Below are 12608 nucleotides of genomic sequence, written 5' to 3' on the forward strand. Positions count from 1 at the left end.
AGCCACCAGGGAACTCCATGATACTCTTTTATAGTGGATATACCACATTTTGTTTTTGCAGTCATCAGTTGATAGACATTTGGGTTTCTAATGAAATGAATTGTGTCCTTCAAAAATTCTTATGTTTGGAGTTCCTGTAGTGGTGCAGTGGAAATGAATCCAACTAGGAACCATGAGGTTGCAGATTCAATCCCGGGCCTTGCTCAGTGGGTTGAGGATCCGGCATTGCCGTGAGATGTGGTGTAGGTCACAGACACGGCTTGGATCTGGTGTGGCTGTGGCTGCAGTGTAGGCTGGTGGCTACAGCTCCAATTAGACCCCTAGCCTGGGAACCTCCATATGCCACAGGTGTGGCCCTAAAAAGACAAAAAAAAAAAAAAAAACTTATGTTGTACCAGGATAAAACCAGAATTCAAAAGATACACACACCCCTATGTTCATTGCAGTACAATTTATAGTAGCCAAGACATGGAAGCAACACAAATATCCATCGACAGATGAATCGATAAAGATATGGTACATATATACAATGGAATACTACTCAACCATAAGAAAGAATGAAATAATACCATTTATAGCAACATGGGTGGACCTAGAGATTGTCATACTAAGTGAAGTAAATCAGAAGGAGAAAGACAAGCACCATATGATATAACTAAAATAAAACACAAATGAATCTATCTATTGAACAGAAAGAGACTCACAGATACAGAGAACAGACTTGTGGTTGCCAAGGGGGTGGGTGGCAGAGAGATGGATTGGGAGTTTGGGATTAACAGATACAAACTATTATATATAATAAACAACAAGGTCCTACTATATAGCACAGGGAACTATATTTGATATCCTGTGATAAACCATAAAAGAATATAAAAAAGTATACACACACACATATATATAACTGAATCATGTTGCTGTAAAGCAGAAATTAACAGAACATTGTAAATCAACTATACTTGGAGTTCCCGTCGTGGCGCAGTGGTTAACGAATCCGACTAGGAACCATGAGGTTGCGGGTTCGGTCCCTGCCCTTGCTCAGTGGGTTAACGATCCGGTGTTGCCGTGAGCTGTGGTGTACATTGCAGACGCGGCTTGGATCCCGCGTTGCTGTGGCTCTGGCATAGGCCGGTGGCTACAGCTCCGATTGGACCCCTAGCCTTGGAACCTCCATATGCCGCGGGAGTGGCCCAAGAAATAGCAACAACAACAACAACAAAAGGCAAAAGACAAAAGACAAAAAAAAACAAAAAACAAAAAAACTATACTTCAATAAAATTCATAGGTTGAAGTTCTAATTCCAAATACCGAAGAATGTGACTGTATTTGGAGATGGACTTTATTTATTTATGTATGTTTTTAGGGCCACCACACCCTCAGCATGTGGAAGTTCCCAGGCTAGGGGTCAAATCAGAGCTGCAGCTGCCAGCCAATGTCACAGCCACAGTAATGCCAAGTCCCGGCTACATCTACAACCTATACCACAGCTCACAGTAACTTGGATCCCTGACCCACTGAGCAAGGCCAGGGATTGAACCCACATTCGTGTGGTTAATAGTGGGATTCATTTCTGCTGAGCCACAATGAGAACTCCCTGGAGACAGGATCTTTTTAAAGACATAATTAAGCAAAATGAGGTCATTAGGGTAGGCTTTAATCTGATATGACTGATTTCTTTAGACTAAAAGGAAATTGGGACATAGACACCAGAGTAAAGACTGTGTGAAGATACAGGGAAAAGAGAACCATCTATAAGTCAATGAGAGAGGCCTCAAAGAAACCAACTCTGTTGACTCTTTGATCTGTGGCTTCTAGCCTCCAGAATTGTGAGCAAATACATTTCTATTGGTTTTGTTTGTTTTGTCTTTTTAGGGCCACACCCTTGGCATCTGGAGGTTCTCGGGCTAAGGGGTCAAATCAGACCTGTAGCTGCCTGCCTATGCCATAGCCACAGCAACTTGGGATCCGAGCCGCGTCTGCAATCTACACCACAGCTCTCAGCAACGCCGGATCCTTAACCCACTGAGCGAGGCCAGGGATGGAACCTGTGTCCTCATGAATGCTAGTCAGATTAATTTCCGATGAGCCATGATGGGAACTCCTTTTTGTTTTTTTGGTTTTTAATTTATATTGTTTATGGCACCTAGTCTGTGGTACTTTGTTACAGCAGCCCCAGCAAACTAATAAAGGGTTGTTTCCACCTTTAGGTTATTATGAATAATAATAATAATAATAACGCTTCTTTGCACAACTGTATACAGGTTTTTGTGTTCTCATTTTGCTAGGAGAAATTCTACCTAGGTGCAGCGTTTGTACAATGAATTTTTACATATTTATACATGCATGTTACCACCCTTCAGATCAAGAAATAGAATATTTCCAGCCCCCTAGATTCCTTTAGGCTCATTTCCTATTTGACCCTCTTACCTATTTCTACAGGATAACAGTCTTCCGAACTCTATCATTTAAAAATAAGTTTTCTGGTCTCACCACACAAAAAAAGAAGTAATAATTATATGAGGTGTTAGAGGTGTTAGCTAATGCTAAGATGGTAATCATATTGCAATATAGGAATGTATAAAATCAACATGTACCCCTTAAATTTATACATTTTGTGTCAATTATATCTCAAATAAAAAAATAAATTAAATCCTTAAGTTTTGCTTGGGAGTTGTGGGGCAGTGGAAACGAATCTGACTAGTATCCATGAGGATGTGGGTTCAATCCCTAGTGTCACTCAGTGGGTGCGGGAATCCAGCATTGCCATGAGCTGTGGTGTAGGTCGTAGATGCAGCTCCGATCCAGCATTGCTGTGCCTGTGGCGTAGGTTGGCAGCTTTAGCTCCGACTCAATCCCTAGCCTGGGAAATTACATATGCCAAGAGTGTGGCCCTAAAAATCCAAAAATTAAAAAAAGAAGTTTTGCCTATTCCTGATGTTCTGAACATCACATAAGTAGAGTAATACGTTATATACTCAAACCTGACTTATTCATGCACTATTTGGTTTATATATATATTATATATTTATATTTTTGCTTTCTAGAGCCACATTCGTGGCATATGGAGTTTCCCAGGTTAGAGGTCCAATTGAACGAAGGATCCAAGCTGCATTTTCAAACTACACCACAGCTTACGGCAACGCCAGATCCTTAACCCACTGAGCAAGGCCAGGGATCGAACACGCAACCACATGATTCCTAGTCGGATTCGTTTCCACTGTGCCACAATGGGAACTCCTGATTTTTATATTCAATCATGTTCTTACATATAGCTTTAGTTCATTTTCATTTCTTTTTTGCGTTTTCTTTTTTTAATTTTTAAATTTATTTTTACTTTATTTTATTTTATTTTATTTTTAGTCTTTTCAGGGCCACACTCACCGCATACAGAAGTTCCCAGGGTAGGGGTCGAATTGGAGATGCTGCTGCCAGCTATGCCACAGCCACAGCAATGTGGGATCTGAGTTGCATCTGCAAACTACACCACAACTCATGGCAACCCCGGATCCTTAACCCACTGAAAAAGGCCAGGGATTGAACCCACATCCTCATGGATGCTAGTCATGTTTGTTAACCTCTGAGCCACGAGGGATCTTCTATTTTTTAATTTTTTTATTATAGTTGATTTACAATGTTTTGTCAATTTTTGCTGCACAGGAAAGTGACCCAGTATACATATGTATACACACACAAACACACACACACACACACACACACACATATATACACATTCTTTTTCTCATATTATCTTCTAACATGTTCTATCACAAGAGACTGAATATAGTTCCCTGTGCTGTACAGCAGGACCTCATTGCTTCCATTCTAAATGTAATAGTTTAAATCTATTAGGCCTAAACCCAGCCCATTCCACTCCCTCCCCCCATTTTCATTTCTGTGTAGTATTTCAAACAAATTGTGAGCATATCACAACTTATTAAACAATTCTGAGGCTAATGAATCTTTGACTTGTTTCTGTTTCAGCCAAAAATGATTTTTTTTTTGGGGGGGGTCAAATCTGTGGCATGCAGAAATCACCAGGCCAGGGATTGCATCTGAGCCACAGGAACAACTGAACCACTTACGTGACAATGCAAGGTACTCTTTTTTTTCGGAATATGGAAGTTTCCAGGCTAGGGGGCAGAAATCAGAGCTACAGCCACAGCAATGCCAGATCCAAGCCGAATCTGCAACCTACACCACAGCTTATGGCAACACAGGATGAGGCCAGGGATCAAATTTGTATCCTCATGGATACTAGTCAGGTTGATGCTGCTGAGCCACAATGGGAACTCCCAAATAGATCAAAGATTTAAATGTTAAAAGTGAAACCATAAAAATACTAGAATTCATAAAGTAATTTAAAAATATTGGAGTGGGAAAATTCTGCAAAGAATAAAATATTTCTTCATTGTACCCCCCCATCCCAAAAGCTAAAACACAAACAATATGCTGGAAAATATATTCAAAACACCTATTTAAGACATAGAGCTAATTTCCTTAATACATAAAGGATGACTCCAAATTAGCGGCAACCTGAAAAAAAAAGGCTGAAAGATGTGACCAGACAAATAAAAGAAAATGAAGTACAGGGAATTCCTGTCGTGGCTCAGTGGTTAATGAATCCGACTAGGAACAATGAGGTTTCAGGTTCACTCAGTGGGTTAAGGATCTGGTGTTGCTGTGAGCTGTGGTGTAGGTCACAGATGCGGCTCAGATCCCACATTGCTGTGGCTCTGGTGTAGGCCGGTGGCTACAGCTCCAATTCGACCCCTAGCCTGGGAACATCTATGTGCCGAGGGTGTGGCCCTAGAAAAGACAAAAAAAAAAAAAAAAGAAAAAGAAAATGAATTACAAATTGTTCTTTAATAGATTAAAATATGCTGAACATCATTTATTACCTGAGAAACATGAATTAGAATTACACTGTGATATCATTTTTCACTATGAGATTTTTCAAAGATTAAAAAGTTTGAGAACACACTGTGTTGTCAAGAGAAATGGGCATTTTTCATGCACTTGTTGTGAGAGTGCAAATTGTTACAACATTTTGTGAAGTGAATTAGGGAATATTTATCCAATATTAGGTGAGAAGAGCAACTTTTCTATGAATAGTGTGATAACATTTATGGAAAATTTAAAATATCATTTATTGTTTATGGATACATACAAATGCAATAAAAATGTTAAAACATAGAAGGAAGGCTACTTGCCAAGAGCAGAATATTGGTTATCTCTGGAGAGGCAGGGGGGGTGGGGAGATCAAGAAATGTAGATGCAGGAGTTCCTGCTGTGGCGCAGTGGTTAACGAATCTGACTAGGAACCATGAGGTTGCAGGCTTGATCCCTGGCCTTGCTCAGTGGGTTAAGGATCTGGCGTTGCCGTGAGCTGTAGCATAGGTCACAGATGCGGCTCGGATCCCGAGTTGTTGTGGCTCTGGTGTAGGCCGGTGGCTACAGCTCTGATTAGACCCCTAGTCTGGGAACTTCGATATGCTGAGGAAGCGGCCCTAAAAGAGGCAAAAAGACAAAAAAAAAAAAAAAAAAAAAGAAATGTAGATGCAGTATGAAATCTATTCTTACAAAATGCTAACATGTGTTAGATTTGTGTGATATGTCTACATGGTTATTATTCTTTTTTTAGTCTTTTTAAAATTACTCAATGAATTTATTACATTTATAGTTGTACAATGATCATCACAACCCAATTTTATAACATTTCCATCCCAAACCCCCAGCACCCCCCCACCCCCAAACCTCTCTCCTTTGGAAACCATAAGTTTTTCAAAGTCTGTGAGTCCATATCTGTTCTGCAAAGAAGTTCATTGTGCCCTTTTTTCAGATTCCACATGTCAGTGAAAGCATTTGATGTTGGTGTCTCATTGTCTGAGGACTTCACGTAGCTTGATAACTTCTAGGTCCATCCATGTTGCTAAAAATGCTGGTATTTTGTTCCTTTTAATGTCTGAGTAATATTCCATTGTGTATATGTACCACATCTTCTCGATCCACTCCTCTGTCGATGGACATTTGGGTTGTTTCCATGTCTTGGCTCTTGCAAATAGTGCTGCAATGAACCTTGGAGTACATGTGTCTTTTCGAGTCATGCTTTTCTCTGGATAGATGCCCAGGAGTGGGATTGGTGGATCAAATGGTAGTTCTATTTTGAGTTTTCTGAGGAATCTCCATGCCGTTTTCCACAGTGGTTGCACCAATTTACAATCCCACCAACAGTATAATAGGGCTCCTTTTCCGCCACACCCTCTCTGGCACTTATTGTTTGTAGGGTTTTTGATGATGGCCATTCTGGCTGGTGTAAGGTGGTCCCTCATGGTGGTTTTGATTTGCATTTCTCTTATAGTGAGTGATGTTGAACATCTTTTCATGTGTTTTTTGGCCATCCGTATGTCTTCTTTGGAGAACTGTCCGTTTAGATCGTCTGTCCATTTTTTTGATGGGGTTGTTCCGTTTTTTTGGTATGGAGCTGCAGAAGGTGTTTATAAATTTTGGAGATGAATCCCTTGTCAGTTGCTTCATTTGCAAAGATTTTCTCCCATTCTGTGGGTTGTCTTTTTGTTTTGTTTAGGGTTTCCTTTGCTGTGCAGAAACTTTTAAGTTTAATGAAGTCCCATTTGTTCATGTTTGTTCTTACTGTCATTACTCTAAGAGGTGGATCTGAGAAGATGTTGCTGTCGTTTATGTCAGAGAGTGTTTGGCCTAAGTTTTCCTCTAAGAGTTTTATAGTGTCTGGTCTTATATCTAGGTCTTTAATCCATTTTGATTATATTTTTGTGTATGGTGTTAGGAAGTGTTCCACTTTCATTCTTTTCCATGTGGCTGTCCAGTTTTCCCAGCACCACTTATTGAACAGGCTGTCTTTTCTCCATTGCATATTCTTGCCTCCTTTGCCATAGATGAGTTGGCTGTAGGTGCGTGGGTTTAATTCTGGGCTTTCTATCCTGTTCCACTGATCTACATGTCTGTCTTTGTGCCAGTACCATATGGTTTTGATGGCTGTTGCTTTGTAGTATAGTCTTAGGTCTGGGAGCCTGATTCCTCCAGCTCCATTTTTCTTTCTCAGGATATCTTTGGCTATTCTGGGTCTTCTGTGCTTCCAAACAAACTTTAACATATTTTGTTTGAGTTCGGTGAAAAATGTCCTTGGTAATTTGGTAGGGATTGCACTGAATCTGTAGTTTGCCTTGGGTGGTACAGTCATTTTGATAATATTGACTCTTCCAATCCAAGAGCATGGTATGTCTTTCCATCTATGTGTGTCACCTTTGATTTTGTTCATCAGTGTCTTACAGTTTTCAGAGTACAGGTCTTTTGTCTCCTTAGGTAGGTTTACTCCTAGGTATTCTATTTTTTTGGATGTGACGGTAAATGGGATTGCTTCTCTAATTTCTCTTTCTGATCTTTCATTGTTAGTATATGGAAATGCCGTTGATTTCTGTGTATTAATTTTGCATCCTGCGACTTTGCCAAATTCATGGATGAGCTCTAACAGTTTTCTGGTAGAGTCTTTAGGATTCTCTAGGTATAGTATCGTGTCGTCTGCAAATATACATGGTTATTATTTTCTTTACTTTTACATAGTTTTGAAACATTTAATAATTGTTAAAATTATGAATTATAGCTTATGGAGAGATAGTATTAGGGTGATGGAAATATTCTGAAATTAAACTGTTGCAATGGTTGCACGATTTTGTAAGATATACTAAAAAGTCATGGAATTGTATACTTGAAACAAGTAATTTTTATGGTATGTAAATAACACCTTGATAAAATTGAGTATAAAGAGTATAAATATATAGCTTACAAAAATTTCATATTTGCTTTGTTTTATTTTTTATTTTTGATTTTTTGGCCTTGTCCATGGCATGTGGAAGTTCCTGGGCCAGGGATCAGACCCAGCCACAGCAGCAACCTGAGCCATTTCAGTGATAAGGCTGTATCCTTAAACCACTTCACCAAAGGAGAACTCCTGCTATGTTTTATTTTTAAAAAAACAATTAGGGGGCGGGATTCCTGTTGAGGCACAGTGGAAATGAATCCAACTAGGAACCATGAGGTTGCGACTTCCAACCCTGGCCTTGCTCAGTGGGTTAAGGATCCCGTGTTGCCCCAAGCTATGGTGTAAGGTCACAGTAGAGGCTGGGATTCCACATTGCTATGGCTGCTGCAGCTCTATCCTAGTCTGGGAACTTCCATATGCAGCAAGTGCAGCCCTAAAAGGAAAAAAAGAAAACAAACAATTAGGGAATTCCAGTCGTGGCCCCTCAGGGGGTTAAGAACACAACATAGTATCTGTGAGAAAGTGGGTTTAATTCCTGGCCTCACTCAGGTTAAGGATCCAGTGTTGCCACAACTGGTGGCATAGGTTGCAGATGCAGTTTGGATCTGGCCTTGATGTGGCTCTGGTGTAGACTGGCAGTTGCAGCTCCGATTCAGCCCCTAGTCTGGAAATTTTCACATGCTGCAGGTGTGGCCCTAAAAAGAAAAACAAAACAAAACATAAAACAATTAGAATGAATGAAATCTATCCTTTCAGATTTGAAAGTGGCCTAGCATTAGCATTCATATGCCACCTGGTGGACACACTTGGAAGTGCTGAAATGGAAAAAGGCTGCACAGAGGCATTAGCATTGAGACCTAGGAGAGGTCCTCAGACAGTCTTTTTCTGCTAGGGAAAATGACGCCAAAGATCACATCTTGAATTACTGGCCAAAGCAAAACAAAAATCCTGGTCCTCCCAACTCTTAGCTTTTGGTTCTTTCTCTGCCTTGATTTCTGCCTACCTTTAATTCTGTGCCAATTTTGCACATGTGGCTTTCTTTATGCTAAGCGTTATGGGTGATTCCAAGATATTACTTCTACTAGGGGATAAGTCAGACTTGGCTAAAATTCATTCCTTGGTGTCCTGAACTATCAGGGAATTATTTCTGCCGTTTTAAGAGAGTAACAATACCAATATTAAAGATAAAAGCAGGAATTCCTGCGGTGGTGCATCAGGATTGGTGGTGTATCTGCAGTACTTGGACAAAGGTTTGATCCACCATCCAGCACAGTGGGTTAAAGGATCCAGTGTTACCACAGCTGCAGCGTAGGTTGCAGCTGCTCCTCAGATATGATCCCTGGCCTTGAAACTCCATATGACTCAGCAGCCAGAAAAGACAAAGAAAAAAAGATACAATAAAAAAGAGAAAGAGAAAAATAGTACTTGACTGTTGTTGAGTGCTTTATTTTTGCCTGTTTCTTTACAAGGACATTTATTCTTTTCCCCAATCCTATGAGGTAGGATTATCATAATTTCATAAATACAGAAACTAAAGCTCAGAGATGTTCAGTAACTTGTTTACAATCACACAGTGATAAATGTCAGAGCCCAGATTTGACATCTAGTGGAGATCCCCACACCCACTACATCCAGATAATGCAGTCCTGGCCCTGTGTTTTTGCCCCCCACCCCAGCATAGTGCTGTTGTGTGCCTCAATACTCTTGAGTGAGAGGGTGTCTCATCAGAGCAAATCTGCCACCAAATAGGACAAGGTTGAAGGGCTCACTCCCCTGTTCTAAGTCAAGAAAATGGAAACCACCATTTAATGAACATTTGCTATATGCCAAACATTTTCCCATAATGTAAGCTGTAATGTACAGCAAAAAGGATGGACTTTTGGCTCCTTTGGCGATCATCTCATTTGTTACTGAAATGAATCAGGCCTGCCAAAGGGTGTGGCAGCCTCCCAGGGAGCAGGTAAGGACAGGCCCAGAGACAGGTGACTGCTTCAGCCTTAGGCGCTGAGGACGAAGGGTAGAAATAAGAAAAGAGAAAGGCCAATTCATCCTACTTGGATGCCCAACAGGTTTTCAGGGTGGAGAGAAACATATTCCACCAGAAAGGTGACTCAAAGATCTCCAGTCCTCTGTTAGGTAGATCTGTAAGACTCTGGCCCTGCCAAGTTCAGGGAATAGAGCGCCCAGCCTGTCAGCATTCCACTGGGGCCAGGCCAACAAAGGTAACCTAAGATCATAGCTGAGCAACCACAGTCCTGTCCAGGAGCCTCCTATGGGCCCCCCTTGAAGACGCTGTATTTTTCCATTCCAGGAAATTCCTGAAACTTAGGTAACTCACTAACTCTTTCATTTGTGCCAAAGATGGACCCCAGCTCTTCACCCTTGCCCTTCCTCTCTCCTTTCCAAGTCCAACCTCAGCCCATTCCTACCAGGCCACATTACCTGAGAGCAAGCCTGGGGTCAACTTACTGGAGGCTCCTGACCTTCATCCTTGCTGCTTAAAATGATTTGGGGAGTATGGCATTCTCCTTGGGCTAGGGTAGCCAAGCTTAGCAAATAAAAATACAGGACACCTGAAACTAATATATTATAAATCACCTTTACCTCAATTTAAAAAATATAGGACACCTGGTTAAATGCTCCGATAAACAGTGAATATTGTTTTAGTGTAAGTATGCCCCAGAAATTACACCGTACTTTACCTGACAAGTCTACCCTGGGAGTAATCTTTTTTTTTAATTTTATGACCACACCTGGGGCATATGGAAGTTCCTGGGCCACGGAATGAACCTGAGCCACTGCAGTGACAATGCCAGATCCTTTAACCCTCTGCACCAGGCAAGGAATTAAACCCGCTTCCCTGCAGCAACCCAAGCTGCTGTATTTGGATTCTTAACCCACTGCTCCATGGAGGGAACTCTCTACCCTGGGAATATTTAAATGCCTTCCATTGGAGTTCCTGTTGTGACTCAATGGGTTAAGAACTCAACTAATATCCATGAGGATGTGGAATCTCATTGAGGATGTGGACTTGCTCATGGTTTAAGGATCTGGCATTGCCACAAGCTGCGGTGTAGGTTCTGGTGTGGCTGTGGCTGTGGCATAGGCTGGCAGCTACAGCTTTGATTCAACCCCTAGCCTAGGAACTTCTATATCTCACAGGTGCGGTCTTAAAAAGTTAAAAAAAAAATGCCTTCCATTATTCTAGAGCAGATGTTGGCAAATTTTTTTCTGTAAAGTCCCATATGGTGAATATCTTAACTTTATGGGCCATATGGTCTCTGTTGCAACTACTCAGTTTTGCTCCTGTAGCACCAAAACAGCCACCGACCATGCATAAATGGGCATAGCTGTGTTCTAGAAAATTTTTTTTATTTATTTACTATTTGTCTTTTTTTTTTTTTTTTTTTTTTAGAGCTGAAACTGGCATAAGGAGGTTCCCAGGCTAGGGGCTGAATTGGATCTGTAGCTGCCGACCTATGCCACAGCCACAGAAATGCAAGATCCGAGCTGCGTCTGTGACTTACACCACAGCTCATGGTAACACCGGATCCTTAACCCACTAAAATTTTATTTATGAACCCTGGCCTTTGAACTTTACATACCTTTAACATATTGTGAAATATTTTTCTTTTGATTATTTTGATTCTTCTTTTGATTATTTTATTACATTTTAAAAAAGTAAAAATCATTCTTGGCTCATGGCTGTACAAAAACAGTAGTCAGCTAGATATGGCCTATGGGTCATAATTTGTCCACTTCTAACCTAAAGGAGAAGAATGAAACTTTTGTCTGAATCTAAATCACAAGAGGATTTGCAAAGATACAGATTGCTGTGCCCACTCTTAGAGTGATAGATTCACCGGGTCTGGGGGAGTGCTTAATAATCAGCAGGTCTAGGGAGTTCCCATCATGGTTCAGGGGAAACGAATTTGACTAGTATCCATGAGGACTCAGGTTCAATCCCTGGCCTCACTCAGTGGGTTAAGAATCTGGTGTTGGTGTGAGTTGTGGCCTAGGTCACAGATGTGGCTCGGATCCTGTATTGCTGCAGCATAGGCTGGCACCTGTAGCTCTGATTTGACCCCTAGCCTGGGAACCTCCATATGCCAAGAGTTTGGCCCTAAAAAGACACACACACACAAAAAGAAATGATTTTTCCATGGGGATCGCATATTGTATATTTATTGGAGGGACCCCCCCCCCTTCCCCTCCACCACCACTCCCAACCATTTTCAACAAGAATTTCTCTGTGCACTTGCTTCTGGAATTTTTTTTCTTCCTCTTTAGCTTGCCCCAGGACAGAGTTGGGATGAGAGTTTCTAGTGCATGTAGTTAAAAAATACCCCCCATTATTAAAAATGTATTAAAAATCTATTACTTTGGAATGGTTTTAGACTTAACAGAAAGGCTGAAAAGAGGGTAAAGTTTTTACTACTCTTCAACCAGTTAACCTTACTGTTAACATCTTACATTACCATGTAATTTACATTCGTCAAAATGAGAAACCAACATTAGCATAATACTATTAACTAAATTCTAGATTTTATTTGCATTTCTTCTGTTTCTCCACTAATGCCCTTTTTTTTTCTGTCTCAGGATCCCAACCAGGATATCACATTACCTTTGGTTATCGTGTTTCATTGGACTATTATGGTTTCTCATAGTTTCCTTATTTTTCATGACCTTGACAGTTTTTTGGTTTTTTTCTTTCACCTCGACCCAGGCATGTGGAAGTTCCCAGGTCAGGGATCAAACCCACGCCACAGCCATGGCAATGCTGGATTTTTAACCTGCTGTGCCACAAGAGAACTCC

This window comes from Sus scrofa, chromosome 14 (genome assembly GCF_054392235.1).
Source record: "Sus scrofa isolate SSC_HxYL_T2T_F1_AM1 chromosome 14, Sscrofa_HxYL_maternal_Yorkshire_Landrace_v2.0, whole genome shotgun sequence".
In the NCBI taxonomy this organism is placed as follows: Eukaryota; Metazoa; Chordata; class Mammalia; order Artiodactyla; family Suidae; genus Sus; species Sus scrofa.